This window comes from Trematomus bernacchii, unplaced genomic scaffold, assembly GCF_902827165.1.
Source record: "Trematomus bernacchii unplaced genomic scaffold, fTreBer1.1, whole genome shotgun sequence".
In the NCBI taxonomy this organism is placed as follows: Eukaryota; Metazoa; Chordata; class Actinopteri; order Perciformes; family Nototheniidae; genus Trematomus; species Trematomus bernacchii.
In genome coordinates this window covers 4,467,910-4,486,941 of record NW_022987869.1, presented here as the reverse complement: position 1 = coordinate 4,486,941, position 19,032 = coordinate 4,467,910, and the positions used below count along the sequence as shown (strand labels likewise).

Sequence of the window (19,032 nt, the reverse complement as noted above, 5' to 3'; positions counted from 1 at the left end):
CACTCACCGAAAGATTTCCTCTTATTTTCTGATATTGTGATGGCAGGAAACGGCTTCCAGAAAGCTCCTAAGAACTGCAGGGAAAGGGGAAAGGGGAAGGGAGGGGAAAAAAGGTTAGATAAAACACATAGAGAGATGCAATCAGAAGGTCTTGCTAACATCTGATACAGAGCACAGAATCTGTTGTAGTCTAATCGAACGGTCAACTGCTGACAGGTATTTCTGACCTAAATTATTCCTGGTGATTTCCCGGAATAAAAGCAATAAGAGCAGAGAGAGGAATAAGGGCTGGGTGGAGTGATCTGACATGTTATTGATTCTGCTTATCATATTACATCCTTTCATATTCACCGTGTTTCCCCTTCGTTTTAAAAACCGTGTGTATCTGCTCTGCCTGCTGATGGAAAACAATTAGACTAGCAAGGAAAAATGTAATCCGGATAAAAGTCAGAAAGTAGGCTATAGAGGCAGAAAGAATCGAAAGAATCTAAAAATGAAATGTTGTGGAATCACCTCATGTAGAAATAAGTATATATTGTTTGATAGTTCTAAAAAATAATATAAAAGTTTAAAATATGAAATAGGCTCCATGCTTACTTAATTATTTTTATATTAATAACTTAATGGATGCACTTTGTGGTGGAATGGTTAACATAAAGTGGTGCATTAATACGCCGAGCACAAAGAGTGGAAATGATTACTACAATCGAACAAATATATATTATTCGGATTATTTTGAAGTTCAAAAAGCACAATAAATATAATCCAAAGCCTAGTGTGACACCCATAAACTCTCCAATTGACTACTGAACAAATCCATAACAATCACAAATGAGCAAAAAAATCCCAAATGTTGCCAAACGGCCGCACGAGCAAGCGAAAATGAGAAGCGGCCCATGAGGAGAACAGCTGTTTCCCAGCGGCTCTGCATCCATGGGGCCCATAAATAACTCCAGCATGATTCAGAGAGAAAACCCGGACACCATGAAGAGCTCCAGCCCGGGTATATCCTTAGAGCACCCAGAGCCGGAGAACGCTTCCCGGGCCGGACCCACATCCATCCGCGGTGGTAAACATCCTTTAAAGGTTAATTGAATAATTGTATAATAGCATCCAAGACCGCAGGATGAGAAGCGCTGTCCGTGTTGTTGCATAGCTGCTGATAAATGTTATTAAAGTGCTGGAATAAAATCTCCTGCTTCTGTTTCTGCTCCTGACAGCTTCCCCCAAACACATAAATCAAAAGCAAGGATCCCCCGACCTCCCCGTACCAGCCTACCACCACCACCATCAGCACCTCCACTACTCCTACTACTATAAAGTTACTTAATGTTTCCGCGCACGCACTCACGCACAGCTCTGGCTGCCGTCCATCTCCATGTACAGCACCGACCGGGGTTTCCTTCCCTGCGTCCCCCCTTTAGCCCCGCGGGTCAGTCGGAACTTTGCGCTCCGGAGCAGGAGTGCACTAGTCTAAAGTTACCCAGAAAGTGATGCAGGGGCCGACTAGCTTAGCCAGCTAGCCCATAGGCCGAGACAAAGGGAGGAGGCCGCCTCCAGGGCCCCAGAACAGCTGATGAGCCAAGTTTTGAGTGGAAGAGGGAGAGAGGGGGATTCACATGAGATCCTGGATCAGGATCCTGAATCTAAAGAGTTGTTTTTTTCTCAGGATAGATAAAGTGAAAGTTTGAAATTGTGAAGTAATGGCACATTCATATGCGGAAGCAGCAGAGGGTCTGTCCGTGCGTAATTGAACCAAATGCGTATTGGACTCGACTGGATGGGACAACACCATTCCAAAGTATATTTACTCCAAAAAATGTAAATGGAACATGAGAATGTACCGTTTTTTGAGACGTTAAATCCTTAGTTAGATGGATTTGGATGGATTTACGCTGCTACACTCTGCTGTGGTTTCATTTTAAAGTCTCACATGGCCTGAACAAACGTTATCACCACTCCCTGCTCTTATCTCTGCCTGGACTGGTGGTGCTGTCACCGGCCTGCATAACACACACACACACACACACACACACACACACACACACACACACACACACACACACACACACACACACACACACACACACACACACACACACACACACACACACACACACACACACACACACACACACACACACACACACACACACCTTTCAGTATCAGCGCTGCTATTTTACAGATGGTGTAAAAAGTATCCTGTGGTATTACAGCAACACTTGAGCACTCACTGTTATATCGACGCACTGCTCTCCAAAAGTGACTTTTGACCTGAAGGAGCAATAGCTCAGTTTTGTAATGATCCACCCACTGGCCAAGTGCTGAAAAATGGCATTTTAATGTTCTAGCTCTAATCCTTGAATCGGTATCCTTTCAATTAAGACAGGATTTAATGAAAATACATTTTACTTTCAATATGAGCCAAGGATTCGTTTGTGTTGGAGATGTAAAACAGCAAAATGGACAGAAATGTAAACCACCGGCTCCTAAAGTGTTCTCTATCAGCTCAAACTAAAAGCATTGATGTGGTAATTATACTGAGTGTAATATTATCACCTTAAATATATGTTTGCTGTAGCTTGTTTCCATAATGATTCAAAACTGGTTGATTTCTTTACTTTTAGACTGAAATTCTGTATGTTATGTTGCAGTACACACTGTGAGAGCTCTATTAGCTTACATTTTAAATACAGTCTAGTCAGGAGAACAAGTTTCATGCAGCCATGAATACTGCATTTCTTTAGACTTATTGACATAACAAGAAGCATTAATAGACTCAACTGAACTCCGAGATAGTTGTAGTAATTATATAACAACAATACAAAAAGATAATAGTAATACCTTTAACCATTTTTCACATTTCCTGGCCTCAAACAAACTATCTGTTGGACACATCCCCCCATGTGTATCCAATTTCTGGACGTGACGTCATTTCCACTGACGTTCCTCTCAAATGATCTCGGGTTGGAATCACATTTCGTTTTCCAGGAGCTCAATCCCCTGTTCCAGTCCCACTTCAATGCCAATGAAGCCACATAGGAAAACCTTCACATTCAGAGTGCATGTACTTACACTGAAAAAACTGAACGTTGACTTTAATTAAACGTATTATGTCAACAAATTTCACATATTAGGTTGGTTGAAAGCAATCATATTACGTTTAAAACATATATATTAGGTTCAACTTAATATTATTATTATTAGTGTTTGAAACGTGTCTGTTCACAAACACTGGCATGTACACACATTGTAAACACATTTGTAGTCTTACAGGATTTGGGGAGTTCACAATCCTTCTCTTTTTTTCCCCTGCAGCTTTTTCTCGGGAACTACATTTTCTCCTAAGAAATACATTGGCTAACAAACACTTGACAAACTTAAACAAACAAACTTAGCAAAAAGGAAAACACTACATCTGCTGTCTCTCCTTCACCTTTGCTCAAGTCAGTGTCTGCATTGGATTGTTGACCTTTTTAAGCCACCATGGCACCCATTTCCATCACAGTTTGCTTCCCCAAATCTCAGTCAATATCCATCCATCCATTTATCATCAAGTCCATCTGAAGCTTTCCTTGAAGTGTAATGAGGGTGAACGGCCATGCAGCATCATCACCAACAGCCTCACCAAAAGGGCAAGCGACGACAATCTCTTCTGAAACACATTTCATCTCCTGCCTCCTGATCTGAGCCAATGACAAACACGTTTCAACACCGCTTTTCAGAGAGAGGAACTGAGAGGGAGATGTTCCTGGCTTTCCAGTTTTTGAAAGTAAAGTGTCGGTCCCAGAGCAATTAAGGCTTTTCACTTTGTTGCCCACACACAGCGGCAGATATACTCAGTAATAAGTTATATAATGCAACAGAATTAAAGCCCAAGCTTATAATAAAACAAGTACCTATCTATGCACTGACAACTTGTCTTGAAGAGTATTTTTATTTAATTGAACAATTAACCCTAAACTCAAACCTAACCCTAACCCTAACACAACACAGTCAAATCTTTCAATTCTTAAACATTTCATTTTAGGCTAAACCGCATTCAAGTTCTTAAAATACAACCTATATTTTGTGAAGTTGTGTACTATCTTAATCGCAAATGTTTTCGGCAATCTGTAATTTAAATAAAGGTAACGTCAACAGTCAGCTGGTGTCCTGCAATGGTTTCCTATCTCCATTGAGCATGCATTGTCTGCCAATAGCTGTCGGAAAATGACTTTTATAAATGTTTTCAAGATTTCAGTCATATACAAGCTGTTAGCGGAAGCCGAATAGCAAGCAGGGAGAGACTCCGATTTGAACATGAAAGTGCTTTATTCACTGTTTTTACCACTTGATACCAGAGGAGAGGAGCAGACCTCTGTGTTTAATTATATTATTATTATTATACTCTGGGTAGAAACCTGTTGAACTTCTGCATCTTAAGTTATCAGAGAAACAAGCTGTTCTAGCATTAGCATTTAGCTTACCCTGTGCCCACCAAACTGCAATAAGAAAACACAGATGTTTTACTTGAAACTGTTTTAATTAGCCTTTCTAACTGTTTTAATCATCAGTTCCGTTGTTTTCGGAGAGGAGGAGACCTCAGTGGATAATTTCGGCTCCGGGTAAAAACCTCTAACGTCTGACTCTTAAATTATCCGAGAAAAACAAGCTGAGCAAACTTCAGCGGCAGCAGTAGAGCGTCCGGGGAAAAACAACGATTCTTTACATGAAACTGCTTGGTTCAGTGTTTTTGCAGCTTTTAATGAGAGGAGGGGGTAAAAACCTCCTTAACCATCCACACTGAAGGTATCCCAACCAAAATCAGCTCAGGGCTAAAACTGCAATCATCCCATGCTGCTTCCCCACAAACTCAAGCTTTTCCCATTATTTTGATTAAGATACCTCTAGTAGTAAAAAATTACATAATTTGCATTTTTAACTATAATCTCATTTCCCCCAATATGTACTGATGAGAAACATGTGAATTTCCTTTTACAACCAGTCTAAGCTTCCTCTATTGATGCGTCTAAAGACTGACACTGGACAGTTTACATATTGTTGTACACCGGACTGTGAAATGAAGCATGTTAGAGGACAGGCATTGTCTGCTGTTAGGATATGCATCCTCTTATTTGAACATATTCTTTTCATTCTGCTTGTGGCATCTGAACAAATCTCCTACTTATGTTGCTCGTGGCTGCAGATGTCACATAACTGAGGCATTATGCTCACCCAGAGCACAAAAGATCGGTTTGAATGAGTTTAGGGTTAGGGTTAGCCACATGCTTCTGTTAAAGACGACCAATTCTGTTTACAGTATGGTCTTGGTTTGCAGACATGCACACGTTTAGCAACAATCAGAATTATCAACAAGTTCATTTGGGAAGTGTTAAAATAAGAGAAAACATTTTAATACCATGTAAGTATTGCTTCTAAGAGGTTATATTTAAAGGGTCAAACTTAATGCAATGTTATGCATCATGCTGAGTCAATGAGAATAAAGTAAATGAGTCCGATTTGGACGTGCATAGCCTCTTTTTCAGGGTTAGTTTTGACTTGATTTAGCTCAAACTAAGCATATTCACATTAGGTTATAACTTTTGATTTCATCAACGCTCCGATTCAGTTATGTTACACCTGGTTTCTTCCTCTTTAAATAAAAAACAAGTCATGACTCTTTTTACAAGTAGGTATGACATAACTTTACATTACAGAATAGAATGGGAGGGATGAACCCCTCTTTAATGGTCTCACATGCAGAGCACACAGCGCACACACAGTGACTTGTGTTCTCTGCTTTTAACCCATCCTAGTACCAGGAGTCTAGTACTAGGAGCAGTGGGCAGCTATTTACAGCGCCCAGGGAGCAATGGGAGTGAGGGGGGATGGGGGTTGTCCGGTGCCTTGCTCAAGGGTACCACGGCAGGGCAGGAGGTGAACTGGGACCTCTCCAAGTAGAAGTCCACACTCCATATTTAGGTCTGTTCGGGGACTTGAACCGGCGACCCTACAGCTCCCAGTCCACGCCCCTACTGACTGAGCCACTGCCGGACAAATGTAATTACCTTAAAGCTCACAACAATAATGCGTCGAGCAAACATGTTAGCGCGATATCTTTCCTCCTCTCTTGCTGCAGGCCCCCCCCCCCCCTCCCCCCTTACAAGAGCATGCCCTGTGTCGCCAACAATTCCGAACCAGAAACTCATGCCTTCAGCTCTTCCTTTGACAGAGAGTTAATCTTTATCAGAGATGCTAATCTTTAACCTCCAACTGAAAGAAAGCCCTGACGCCAGGAGAAAGAGAGAGGGGGGCGGGGGGATGTTTGGGGGTTCAGAGGGAGGTGGTCAATTTGCCCTTTCTGCTCCTGGGGCATAAAAAGTGCCAAGCTCACCAAGTCTGTCAGGCACTGGAAGAACAGTGGTGTGTGTGTGTGTGTGTGTGTGTGTGTGTGTGTGTGTGTGTATGTGTGTGTGTGTGTGTGTGTGTGTGTGTGTGTGTGTGTGTGTGTGTGTGTGTGTGTGTGTGTGTGTGTGTGTGCGTGTGTGCGTGCGTGCGTGTGTGTGTGTGTGTGTGTGTGTGTGTGTGCTAAGAGTGTTAAAAGCTATGTAAAATCAAGTTTAAAACCAACAGTATTTATATACTGCAATCAAAGCGTATAGACAGTGTCAGCTTACATTTGTTCTGATTTTAAAAAACAATGAATATCATGAAAGCTGATGGTTGATTTTACAGGAAGTGTGTGAGGGATCCTGTCAATGTTTAACTCTAAGAATGTCTTGTGAATAGTGAGCAGTTACTCATCTGGTATACTCTGGAGGCCAAAAGGAAGGTGCAGGAATGAGTCCTACAACCCAGTAATTAGTTAGCATTTTACCACTTCAGGTCTAGTCACAAACTGAATGTTTTTTTAATACTTTTTGGGTTAGACGCATGCTTTATAAAGGCCATTTCCAACCAGTGACTTAATGAAACTTCTATACATCATCACACCGGACATTAGCAGCCTTTAGCTTAGCAGTGGAGACGAGAAGGGATGCATCTGTGATGTAGCTCGATTATTGCCTCACATTAGCTTTTTTTACATCTGGCAATTACATTTGAAAGATCTTTTTTTCTGCAATATTCCATTATGAGAAGGAGCCTTTGCGATGCTAACTTCCGGATCAACCTACAAAAAGACCTCATCCCTTGCAGCACTATAAGCCATGCACCTTGTCCAATGGCTGATCATCATTTTTCAGGGGTTTTGTTGTGTGACCAACGGGTTAAACTTCAGGAAATATAGTGGCTACCTATTACGATCACTTCATGTGTCAGTTACATTAGCACTTATCCTTTAGTATCTGTAGTCATTTGTGGTTTTGCATCGCCTTAAAAAACGATTTCCCTAAGTTGCTTCTTTATATATTTGAGGCCTTATTATGCTGAGTGATGAACAACCTGTACCAGTACAACAAGGCTGTATCCATTTCCTAACAACATGCTCCTCTTGTGACACATGGATCAGAAAGAGAAGCCAGGGGTGGTAATATAATCAGGCCACTTGGCCCAGCAGCAGATCAGCCTGCTATTCGACCTGTTTCGAGGAGAAAGCGTCCGTATGGATCTGGGCCAGAGCTGTCAGCCTTTATACAGTGTGACAGTGTAAGGCGCGCTTCCCACACTATTTTACTCTGATCGCTGTTTTGCCTATACTTTGTCAGTGATGTATGAAAAAATCAATTAAATCACAGCTGTGTTGGAGTCGCTGTGGGTTTTTCATGACTTTAAAGTCTCTTTGCCCGGAAGTGAGTGAAAACCACCAAGGTCAAGCGAGCTTCCAGAGGAGCTGTCTGGATACTTGATATGACACCCACATATCAGCTGTTCCATATTTTGGCTAGTGACCCCCTAAAGTGCACGGAAAATCCTATTGTGAGTCCTAAACATTTGTTGGGTCTTATGGCGCATTTCCACTTCAGCGCGGAGCGCGGTTTAAGCGTGCCGTGCCCGGCCCGGTTTTGGTTGCGTTTCCACTAGGCGTAGTACTGGCTGGCGGGTACTATTTCACAGTTTTTCTGGCCCCATAAAATCGAGGTTCTTAGCGGGCCAACAACCAGGCTGAGTCGGGCTGAGTATGCTAAACTAGAGAGAGAATCGCTGGCAAGGGGGCTACAACTACAACAAGATGAACATATTTCACCGTGATTTAATTGTAATACACGTTTCAAAATGATGCCGAAGTAACAACATACTGATACCGGTTAGTAAAAACCATGAATTAATGCTTTGACAAGTCTGCAGACAGACGGCAGGCGAAAAACCTTTTAAAATGTGTGTTTTCTGAATGGAGATTTGCTAAGCTAACGTTGTATATGCTCCGACCGTCCACACTCACAACAACGGCCTATACAGACATAAATAAAGCAGCGACTGTATTCACCATGACACAGGCAGTCTGTGGTTTGTACTTGTTTAACTTTTGTCTAGTTTCTGAACAGATATGAGGAGCTGTGAGCTCTGAGTGCTAACAGCTAACGGCTGATGTTGGTTTTGTGTGGTTCGCATTGAAGATGACGTCACGGCTCCGCCTACACTGCGTTACTATAGTTACTGCCCCAGCTACTAAATTGTAATGGAAACGCAACGCAGTGAGCCTGTCCTAACAAGGCCTAACTATACCGTACTAAGCCGAGCGAGGCCCTGCAATGGAAATGCGCCATTAGAGTTGCTGACACACTATTGGTGAATAGTTCAAACAAATAGTGATTTCTCTTATGAGTTTATTTCATTTGAAAGATTTTTAGATACCCTGAAAACGTGAAATTGTCCAGTTTTTCAAGGGAGAAAAGCAATAACAAATACTTTTCTTTCTAATTTCTCTCTCCCTGTGGGCCCTTCGGTGTATCTTGGGGACACACTAACAGAGAGTTACAATGTATAGCTTACTTATTTAGGCCACGTTTAGCTCTTTTTGTTAAATTTATAATCAAAATCACCATGGACTTTATAAGCATAGATAAGATTAAAAAAAGATTCGCTGATGATCCTGCATTATAACTACTGTCCTATTTATACGTATATGTGTTCCTTGAATTGTTCAATTAGGTTTATACAGGATTTATTGTTTGACCTGAATTGAATATCTTGATTTCTTTCTGTTTAATTTGTCATGTGTGCCATGTTGTTAATCACTTTGAGCCACACCTATAGGAATAGTGCTAAACAAATAAAGCTTTAATGTTATTATAAGGCAACAGGTTATTCATGTTTCCTCTTCTCATCTGAAGCTTCATTCAGGACTCATGGCCACAGTATTTAGAGAATTATATATAGTTCCTTGTAAAATTATTCATTTATTAATAACCACTTTGCCATGCTTTTGCTTTTGAGAAATCAGTTTTTATAGAACCACTTGTGGACTTGTTGTGTCTTTTGGAAGAGGGGGGTTTAGGAAAGAGGGTAAGAAAGAGGGAGCGAGAAGGGGGAGGCTTTTGAGTAAGCAATCTTTTCACACTATAATAAATCACAGCAGTGCTAGCATGCATCTTCTTTCTTTACACCTAGCTGTCAGGTCTATTCACTGCCAGTCACGCGCACGCGCACTCACCGGACGCACACCTCTCTGTCCAAACAAGAGTGAGAGGGCGGGAGAGAGAAGAGCCATTTTCCGTTACCTATTCTGAGCATCTGACTTCAACGCACGCACGCGCGCGCGCAAGCACACACACACACACACTCACACGCACACGCATAGTAAAAAGAGAAGCTTTTGGCTAGCAATAGAGCTGGCACACCCCGCGGATGCCTCGGCGCACAGACCACGGTCACACACAGATAATTAATGACATGTCGAGCTGTGGAACGCGCGGGGATGGGGACGCCTCGGGAACACACACCGGGACACTGAGCGAGAAGCATCCCCGGCGGAGCTTACCTGCTCTCTGTCCGCGTCTCTCCTCCTGGACCTGCTGCTGTTTGGACACGAACGGAATAAAGAAGAAGAAATCCTTGGACGTAATCTCGTGCGTAATGACGGACGGTTTGGCGTCTTTCTGTCGTGGTTTTGAGTCCAAAATGGCACTAAAACAGCATGTATAGCACGGCGTTGGAAGAGCTTGCGGTTATAATTCCGGTGTGTCCATTAGCACGCCTCTAAAGCGTTTTACTCGCCCGGTTTAGGGCTATAAATCTAGAGTCGTCTCCGCCATACATCTCCAACAATCACAGCCTACCTAGAGCGCACAGGCTGCCGGGGACTGCTGGGTCTGGGGCTCGCTGGTGCTTACTTCACCCTAAAGAACTCACCGCGTGCGCGCGCTCACCCCCCCTTTCGCTTGTGCTGCAAATTTCCCCCCGAATAGCAGACCGTACTACGGTCGAGCCGTTTCCTCTCCAGAGCGCTGCGTATTCCCCGGGCTCCTCTCCTCTGTCTCTTCCTCTATCCGCCTATTTGTCCTCTTTTTTATCCGTCCTTTACCAATTTGCCAAAATGAGCAGAACTTGCTTCGCTTCTTCTTTAGGTCCCTGTCTATTTTTGTATTCAACTTTCCAAACAAGCACTGCGGGTGTTTTGCTATCTGGCTAGCCTTTCTTGCTGACCTGCAGGCCAAAATATTCTAGAGCATCTTTCAAATAATGAAACTTCCACTTACGTTGCATTTAAATTATATCACTGATTAGTTGAAGAACATCCTAAGCCAATGAAGCTAATTCTCCCGCCCCCCCCTCACCTCTCCACCGGTGTTTCTCGCAGCTAAGACCTACGGATGACACCGCGAACTGTGCCTCAACCAGGCCATGGACTGACAGCTATAGAACCTATGGCGTCTGGGAGGGGGGGGGGGTTCTGGTTCGCGTTCCTGTCCAACAGTGAGTCTGGTTGAGGTGCGCCAGGGGGGTTTGCGCGGTTCAGTGTGACCTGCCTGTCCATCCTGCTGCATGCGCGTCGGCCAGATGTTGGATATTACATGGCGTCAAACTGAGAGCGATCAGAGGAGAGGAAGAGGGGAGAGGCTGAGGGGAGGAAGAGCACACATTCCGCTGTGATCTGACCTGTGTTTGGCGTGTTTACACATCACACGAGTTTAGCCGTTCACAGTTTACCCAGACAGTTTGAGGGGAGACATCGAATCCGTGCATTAATATCAACGGAAGCAAACTTAACTAATATATTTTTCAACTTTGTAGTAATACGAAATAGGCCTAACCATTTCTGTAATCACAATACATTTTCCCACATGATGACCTAAACTCCACCACCAACCCAGTCACGCCAGTGCGTAAAATGGGCACGTAATTGAATAGATTCGTGTACATAACCACGACTTTTATTTTTATTTTATTTTTTTAATAGTAGGTCTAAGTATATATTCCGAGCCCGGACCACGTCAGCTGTTAATATGTGTTAGTGGTGCTGTATTCTCAATGATTTTCCAATTCTCAAATCATTGTAAAATGCTGCTTTAATAACCAAAATAACTCAAATAGCCACATGTATCTTTTGAGCCTTTCATGAAGACACGATTTAAGGATATTTTGGACACTTTGGACATGTGACTGGCTTGTTATTCTTTATATTTAAACACATTTTGAGCGCATATGTCTCGTTGTTATTGGCCGTTATTTACAGGTAGAATTTAGACCATGAATGAATCTCTGCTCTCCTTATCTTCCTTCACCCACCACCATCCCCCCTCTCTGTGTTTGTTTGTGTTATCTGCCCACTCGTATAGACATGCCTACACTGCCACACACAAACACACGCACACACGACAAGAGAGTGAGAGAGACAAAGCCAGTAGGAATAAAGAGAGAGAGAGAAAGCCGTTATTTTTAGATTGTAGCCGCAATGATAAAAGAAAGAGAACGGGCAGGCAAAGGCTCGCGCCTGGGCCCCTCCTCGCGGACACATTTCCGGTTCTAGGCTCGGTTTCTTATCGCTCTCGTGCATGCTGCTCTGCGGCCGGGTTGAAGTGAAAAGGCTCGCGGGCTCTGGATACACTTTCCGCCGCTCATTTTTCACGCGCTTTGAATCACTGCCCTCGCGCAGACGATTATAAATTAGTGCGAGGCTTCTTATTGATTTATTTCCGAACGGGTAATCATCTGCGCGCGGAGAAGAGCCCGGATGTACCTGGAGCGCGAGCGTGGATATCCTTTAAGATATAAGGCAATTCATGATAAAGGTTCAGCAATATTACCTATAGGCTACTTATTTATTGATAACCTTACATTGTTTTTTTTAGCAAAGCAATGCTGCTATGATAATAAATCATGGTTCCTAAAACGTGGCCCTTGTTAGGGTTGATTTAAACACACGTTAAGGGGTTTTGTTAGGATTATTTCCCCAGCTCTTAAATCTTTCGCTCGTTAACGTCCGGCTGCAGATTTATGACGCGCTGCTCACATTTATGTTTTTGAAGAATCTCTGCTCCGTTCCTGCTTTCAAGCCGAACTGCTTTCACTGCTCCCATGATGTTGGCTTTTCACTTAAATTCAGAGAATGTAGTAGTTTAAGTAAAATCTTTAGTTTACGGATATGGATTATTTCCCTGTGCTGGATTTATATGAGAATCTTTTGACACCGTTATGGCTGGAATATTCAAAGGAACACTTCAGATAATGTGAAATTTAAGGGTAAACACTACACACTATTTTGTTGTTTTTCTCTAGATTTCTTTTTTTAATTTTATATAACAATGTCTCATAAAATGTAGGTCAAGACGGTTTTTTGCTTGTGAATTTATATGAAGACAGCCTTAAATAAACGCATGCTTGCTGTCTTTGCTCATGTGTCGCCGTGTTAGAAAAGCTCGCTGTATTCAAGATTTTAAATTCCGTTTTCTGACTTTTCTGTTAGGCAAAATCGGGCAACGTTTTATATAGACTAAAATAACGGGCTTCGTTTAATCAGATGGATTTGAACAGAGTGGGACTTTAAAACAGCAACGTTGTATTTGTATTTAATCGAAAGCATTTTCTCCATGTAGCGGTAGGCCATGTATTGTCGCTCGGCGCATTTTAACATGCCTTGCGTGGGAAAAGAACAGAGAAGAAGACAATATGGCTGCCAGAAACAGTGCTGAGTGGGAAGATGAGCCTTGTGAGAGTCTGCCACAGCGCGTGCCAGTCAGACGCGTGGGTCCGCACCGACCTTGTCATTGACCATTTAAAGCCAAACTCAACCTTGCCGTCAACAACAACAAACTATTAGTGTTTTTTTGTGTGTGAAATTGACTATTTTTATCAGCGTAAGCGAACAAGAAAGCACTGTGAGAATGCCAAATATTCTTCCGCTATGCCAAGATTAAACTCATGCAAAAAAAGAGGTTGAATGTCGATATAAAAAGACATGTTTGTAAATCCCTCTCATGCACACACATTTTAAACGAGCAAGGCTACATTTTGAAGTAGATCGCCGTTAAAGCCGTGACCAGTGGGGACGATTAAATGAAAAATAATTACAATAACGCACACATCTAACGAAAAATCACCAACATTCATTCAGCAAATACCGACAAATTCCCACTAAGCGCTTCCATTTAACGATTCCGCTCCAGCTCAGAAAAACGCATACTAGGCCTAGCCTACCACACAAACGAACAAGCTACCCGTGTTATTGTTCTCTATCTGTCTCCTTTATTCTCCGGATGCACAATGCCGCCTTTGTCCTGCAGCAGGTCTCAGTGTAAACATTAATTCCAACCTCAAATGTTTGCGGCTTCACAATAAAACGCCGATTGTGCGCAGACGCAGCGCATTGACGCATTAACGCCATCTATCTATCTGTGTTTCCCACACCGAGGTCACAAACATCTGGATTATGAATCATAGTGCAGCAGACATGTATTTAGCCAAATGCAGCGAGGCCTCAGGAGTTGCCCCCCCTGCAGCAGCTATAATGGATGGCAGGCAGGCAGTGATATCATTTCTCAACGCGCTTTCAAATATTTGAACAATTTCAGCTGGGTTTGATCCGGGACTATCTCAGAAGACAAAACACACTCAACAGTGGACACATGCCTGGGATAAGATAAAATAAGATAAACTCTGCTGTCGTGCTCCCTCACCGTGGGACTATTTAATTAGTGTGTCCCCTCTTAAATTGTGGAGTGTTGGAAATGTATTTTAAACCTCACCTCAATCAGACACGAGGCTATAGCAGCCAAATAATAACATATGTATGACAAAAGGAAGAAGCAATCCCCAAATGTCTCCCACCCCCTTTCAATGTCCACAGCAATGAGGCGGGATATTGTTTTTGACACGCGGCGGGCAGCAGGAATACACATTTTTGGAAGAAAAAAACGCCCATTATTAGGGGATGGGATTCCGCTGAGCTCTAATTTGGTTACACTAAGGTTCACACTGCTGGTGAAGGCTAGTGAGTTCAGCCCCTTGAAATGTAATTGTAAACTGATTCCATCCATCCATCCATCCACCCACCCATACATGCCATTATACATACATGTTTCTGCTATTGCAACAATGCCAATAAATAAAGTATTGTAAGTTAATTGTGTATTGTCTATTTAATTCAATGATGTTTGATTATGTTATGAAAGACTGCACTTTGCATATTCTACCAGCTGGCTCCATACCAAAACAACAACCATGTGTAGTATATGAGTTATGAGATTAGCAGATGAAATTACCATCCCTCCCCTCCTGAGCCCACCCCACTTGCTACTCTCAATGGGAAGGGCTACAAATGCTACTACAACCAATTCACAATGAGTCATTGAGTTTACATAGCCATGTGTGATGAAGAAATGCAACAGAAATATGAAGCAAAGATTGAAATAAAAAATCCTCAGTCCTGCATCTTATTTCCCTAATTTTAAGAGAAGAAGAAGTTCTGATTTAAAGTGAAGGGTTTGAGCTAAGGCAGAGCCTCTGAGTGCTGACATGAATAATGGCGCCTTGCTCCATTCCAGCAGACATCAAAAGAAAACACTGTTAAAACTGCTTGGAGAAAGATGGAGACAACTTCTTAAAAAATGAACTCAGAGTCAGAGTACAGTCTGGACACCATGAAGACACCACTGCTCTCCACACTACATGCAACCATGCACCAGATGTATAACACTACACTAAAACAATATGAGGGTTGTTTATGTGATATAAATAAAGTTTATACACATTCCGAAGTTGATTCTACTATCAGTGCTTAAGCATTTTAATGATTTACGCTTAAAACCCAGGACTATGATGGAGTTTAATCAGCCTTAGACTCTAATTTCGATCTTCAGCTTGGCTCCTCTCACACTTCTTGGCTAGATGGATGAGATTTGCATGGCCGGCAGGTCCTTTTTATGAGATTTCATGGCGGCGGAGGCGCGCCCGGTGTGCCAAATTCAAACAAATCTCTCGTTAATTGGTCGCCGGAGTAATTCACGACCCGGAGCCAGAAGACAGTCATACTGAGCAAGAGAACAGGCGTAGTAATAATCAAGTGAAAAGGGTGTGTGTGTGGAAGCAGATGAGGAGGAAGAGAGCCGGCGGCCGTGGCGGGATCTCTTCCTCCTCTTCTTCTTCCGCGTTCCGGTGTATCATCGCTCCATCGACCGTCATTTTTTCCCACAGCGGAGAGAAAATGTGATTTATCGCGGCCGGCACCGTAAACAACAGCACTCCCTCACAAACACACAATGGCAGCCGCGGCCGCACGCTGACAACCTGCCTCACTATAAATCAAGAGAAGTAGCTGACTGGGAGGGGAAAAAAGGGGAAGAGAGAGGGGGAGAGAGGGAGGGATGGACAGGGAGGCAGAGAGAGATGTAGAGGCAGACTGATGGGAGGAAGATGGAGAAGAATATCCTAAAGAGTGCTTCCTAAAATACAAACAGCCATCGGCTAATATTGCAATGTTCCCTCTCTCTTCCCCCGGTCTGCACCGCTATAAACAATGGCTGATGATGATGATGGGTGGGGGGTGATGTGTAAACAACACGACAGCAACATGCACGATGCGAAAACACGGCAAAAGATGGGTATTTCTTTGGGGCGCATATTTACCACGGTGTTAGAATGATTCACTGAGAGGGATGCGGAAGGCGCAGCAGCGAAGAAGAAGAAGAAGAAGAAGAAGAAGAAGAAGAAGAAGAAGAAGAAGAAGAAGAAGAAGAAGAAGAAGAAGAAGAAGAAGAGTGTTTCCCCACATGCAGTCCCCTTACTTCCGCAATACTCACGGTGTCCACAACGACCCGCAAGACGCACACCCGTCCAAATTTGTTTTATTGCAGCCTCCTTCCCCTCTTTTCTCTTCCCCTCTCTCTCTCTGTTGGCGTTTCTCAGTGTCTCCTCTTCTCCCCCTCTCTCTCTCCCCTCTTCTCTCTCTCCCTACTGCTATAGGGGGGGCTTGTATTTTTTTTTTTTTAAAGGACAGTTGAATTTTTTCGACGTCAGACACTCCGGAGCGGCACCATGTCTAAGCGTTATATTCCTGACCAATACATATCTGTTCTGCAACCTCTGCATGAATTATTTAATGAAGCACGTGACGTGTCGGTCGGGGCGGGAGGGGGTGTTGGGGAGGGAAAGGACGGGGTGGGGGGCAATCCACGCGCGTGTCTGTTCGTGGGACCCATCCGGACCGGTGCATGTTTGCAAGACTTAAACATAAAAAAAACATAAAAACTACATCAGAACACTTCATAACGCGTGCACTCGTGTGTGTGTGTGTGTGTGTGTGTGTGTGTGTGTGTGTGTGTGTGTGTGTGTGTGTGTGTGTGTGTGTGTGTGTGTGTGTGTGTGTGTGTGTGTGTGTGTGTACACTGAGGTAAAGCACGGCCTGTGACAGACGCAGAGACCGATAAAAGATGATTGTCACCGACTTTGTTCGTTTTAAAAAAATGACTGCCCGCCTCACACTCTTTCTCCGTTATTCCTCACTGTCATCTCCGCCTCGCGCCGCCGTTAGTCGGCAGAACATGAGGGGGTTCCTCACATTGTCCTGTCTTATATTTCAATGTATCTGTTCCCAGCAAATGGAAATATTCCATGATGGAGGAGAGAAAGCGAACATTATGTTATCTGACTGTTGTCTAAAGTTTCTGCTATTTGTTTTTGCATCCAGGAGCCAATATAGAACAGACTAAAGAAAATCGTGTGCGTGGAAACCAATTGCGTAAAAATGTTATTTTGTAATTCATCAATCATTAGAAATGAATGTATTGCATCGAAATGCGACTGTGGCGGCTGGATATTCTAATGTTCAATATGTTTTATTCTAAGTCATACGATGTTACAATACCACATTTGATACAAGGACAAAAAATAGCAAAAAACTGAAAAAACCGACGGGCATAAAAAAAGAAAATAGAAAAGAAAACGTCTAATCCCTACAAATAAAAACCATCATGCCAGGCTATTACTCTAGCCTATGGGAGATAATATGACTCTGAATCAAATGTTTTATTTTAAAATAAATAGCCCAAATAAACATAATGTTATCCCATTAATGATTTTGGAGAGGCGCTGTAATTAATTTAGCAGAATTTACTTAGAAAGAGAGAGTAACGGAGAGCTGTTAGAAATGAAAGGAGAGACAAAGAGACACGGAGAGAAAGAAAGGATGCTGAGGAGGAAGAAGGAGAGGGTGAGGGAGAGACAGAGGAAGAAACAACGAAGAGACGTCCCCCCCCCCGTCCCCCCCCCGCCGCGAGGCCGCGCGCGGGGCTCCAACAATGGATGCTGGATCATTCTCTGTAACAGAGCTCCAGCAGAACAATGGAGCTCCAGACTGTTAGAAAGTGTTCAGCCTGGGAGGCTAACAGTAGCTAAAAAGAAACACTTCAAGGTCAAACAATGGAGCAGCAGCCTCCAGGTACATGCTAACACCACAGGCTTTTTATATTTTCATTTTAAACTAGAGATGATTGGACGAATAAAACATGTGGTTAGTCAAATAAAATCAGCCAGAGCTATCGAGATCAGGTAAAAAACTAAATTGGCAAAAAATATAATGTGCAACAAGACAAACACCTACAAATGATTGGAAAGAAACATATCTGTGTTTTTTCTGCATTTACTAGCACAATGAGTAACTTGCACCTTTCCCTTTATCATTTATTTTTATTCTTGCATTATTTGTATTGTTTTATGTCTCATGCATGTGTATGTTTCATAGGTAAAGAAGCCTGGGACTTCAGATTTGCATTGCCAAAACTGGTGTAGCTATACTGTGCATGTGATAATAAAGCATTGCATACATCTTGATCACTTAAACATTTAAGTTGCAATTGTATTGAATCGAAGCACTAAAAAAGCACGGATATTCCTTTAAACTTTGCATTCTGAGCTCCGCCTCAGATTCTACCCAGCAAGATTGAAATCAAACATTTGCGGTGTGATGATGGCGTCTGTAATGACGGCCATAAATTATAGCAATCACAGTGTGAAACAACAGCTAAGATAAGTAGCAGCAGCGGAGACCTGGGCCGGCCTGACAACAGCAGCGCGATCAGCTGTGTAAAGTTGGCACAGCCGCATGCAAAGCGTTTATAAAAGCCTTTCAAAAGCATAAACATCCGAAATATGACGGGTGGGGGGTGCAGAGATAGAGACACTTTCACCTATAGCGCTGTAAGGCTGCAGCTAAACCCTAACAATCAGTAAGTGCATAAGTCTTTGTGGAATGATGAACAAATAGCTTCAATTTGAGTATTTTTAAAACAGTACGAAATCCTTTAAAGGAGTCTATACTTAGAATGAATGCCGTATATTATTAGAAAATTACAAGCCATTTTGCAATGATTGAAATCAGCAACAAAAAAAGGCTTACGGGTTATTAAAACAGTTATTTAAACACTTATTATTAGACTGAATCATTCCAAAAGGCCATAATTAAAGTGGTGTTGGAGCTGTGTGAGATCTTGGGGGTCTCTTGGTGTGTGATGGATTAAGACAGGTAGATTCTTCCTCTCGTTAATGATTAACTGGGCTTTGAATAAAAAGAGAGAAACTGAAAATGTATTTCTGTTAACATGGAGAATGGCCGTAAAATTAAATTGTCCAAGACGTGATTCAGTGACTGCGTATTAGATCACAAGACACCAAAACTCT

The 19,032-nt window shown here is 42.7% G+C and overlaps 1 protein-coding gene across 4 annotated transcripts in view; it reads right to left on the bottom strand.

The window, feature by feature from the left end:
* hoxb3a (homeobox B3a) overlaps positions 1 to 19,032 on the bottom strand; it is a 61,459-nt gene that overhangs the window by 13,300 nt on the left and 29,127 nt on the right. For 3 of the 4 annotated variants that reach the window (XM_034113565.1, XM_034113564.1, XM_034113563.1), the window contains exon 3: positions 8 to 74. The gene's annotated coding sequence lies outside the window, so the exon portion shown is untranslated. Of the gene's footprint in view, positions 1 to 7; positions 75 to 9,901; positions 10,103 to 19,032 lie in introns of those variants that run through there. The other variant, XM_034113567.1, reaches the window with a different exon arrangement.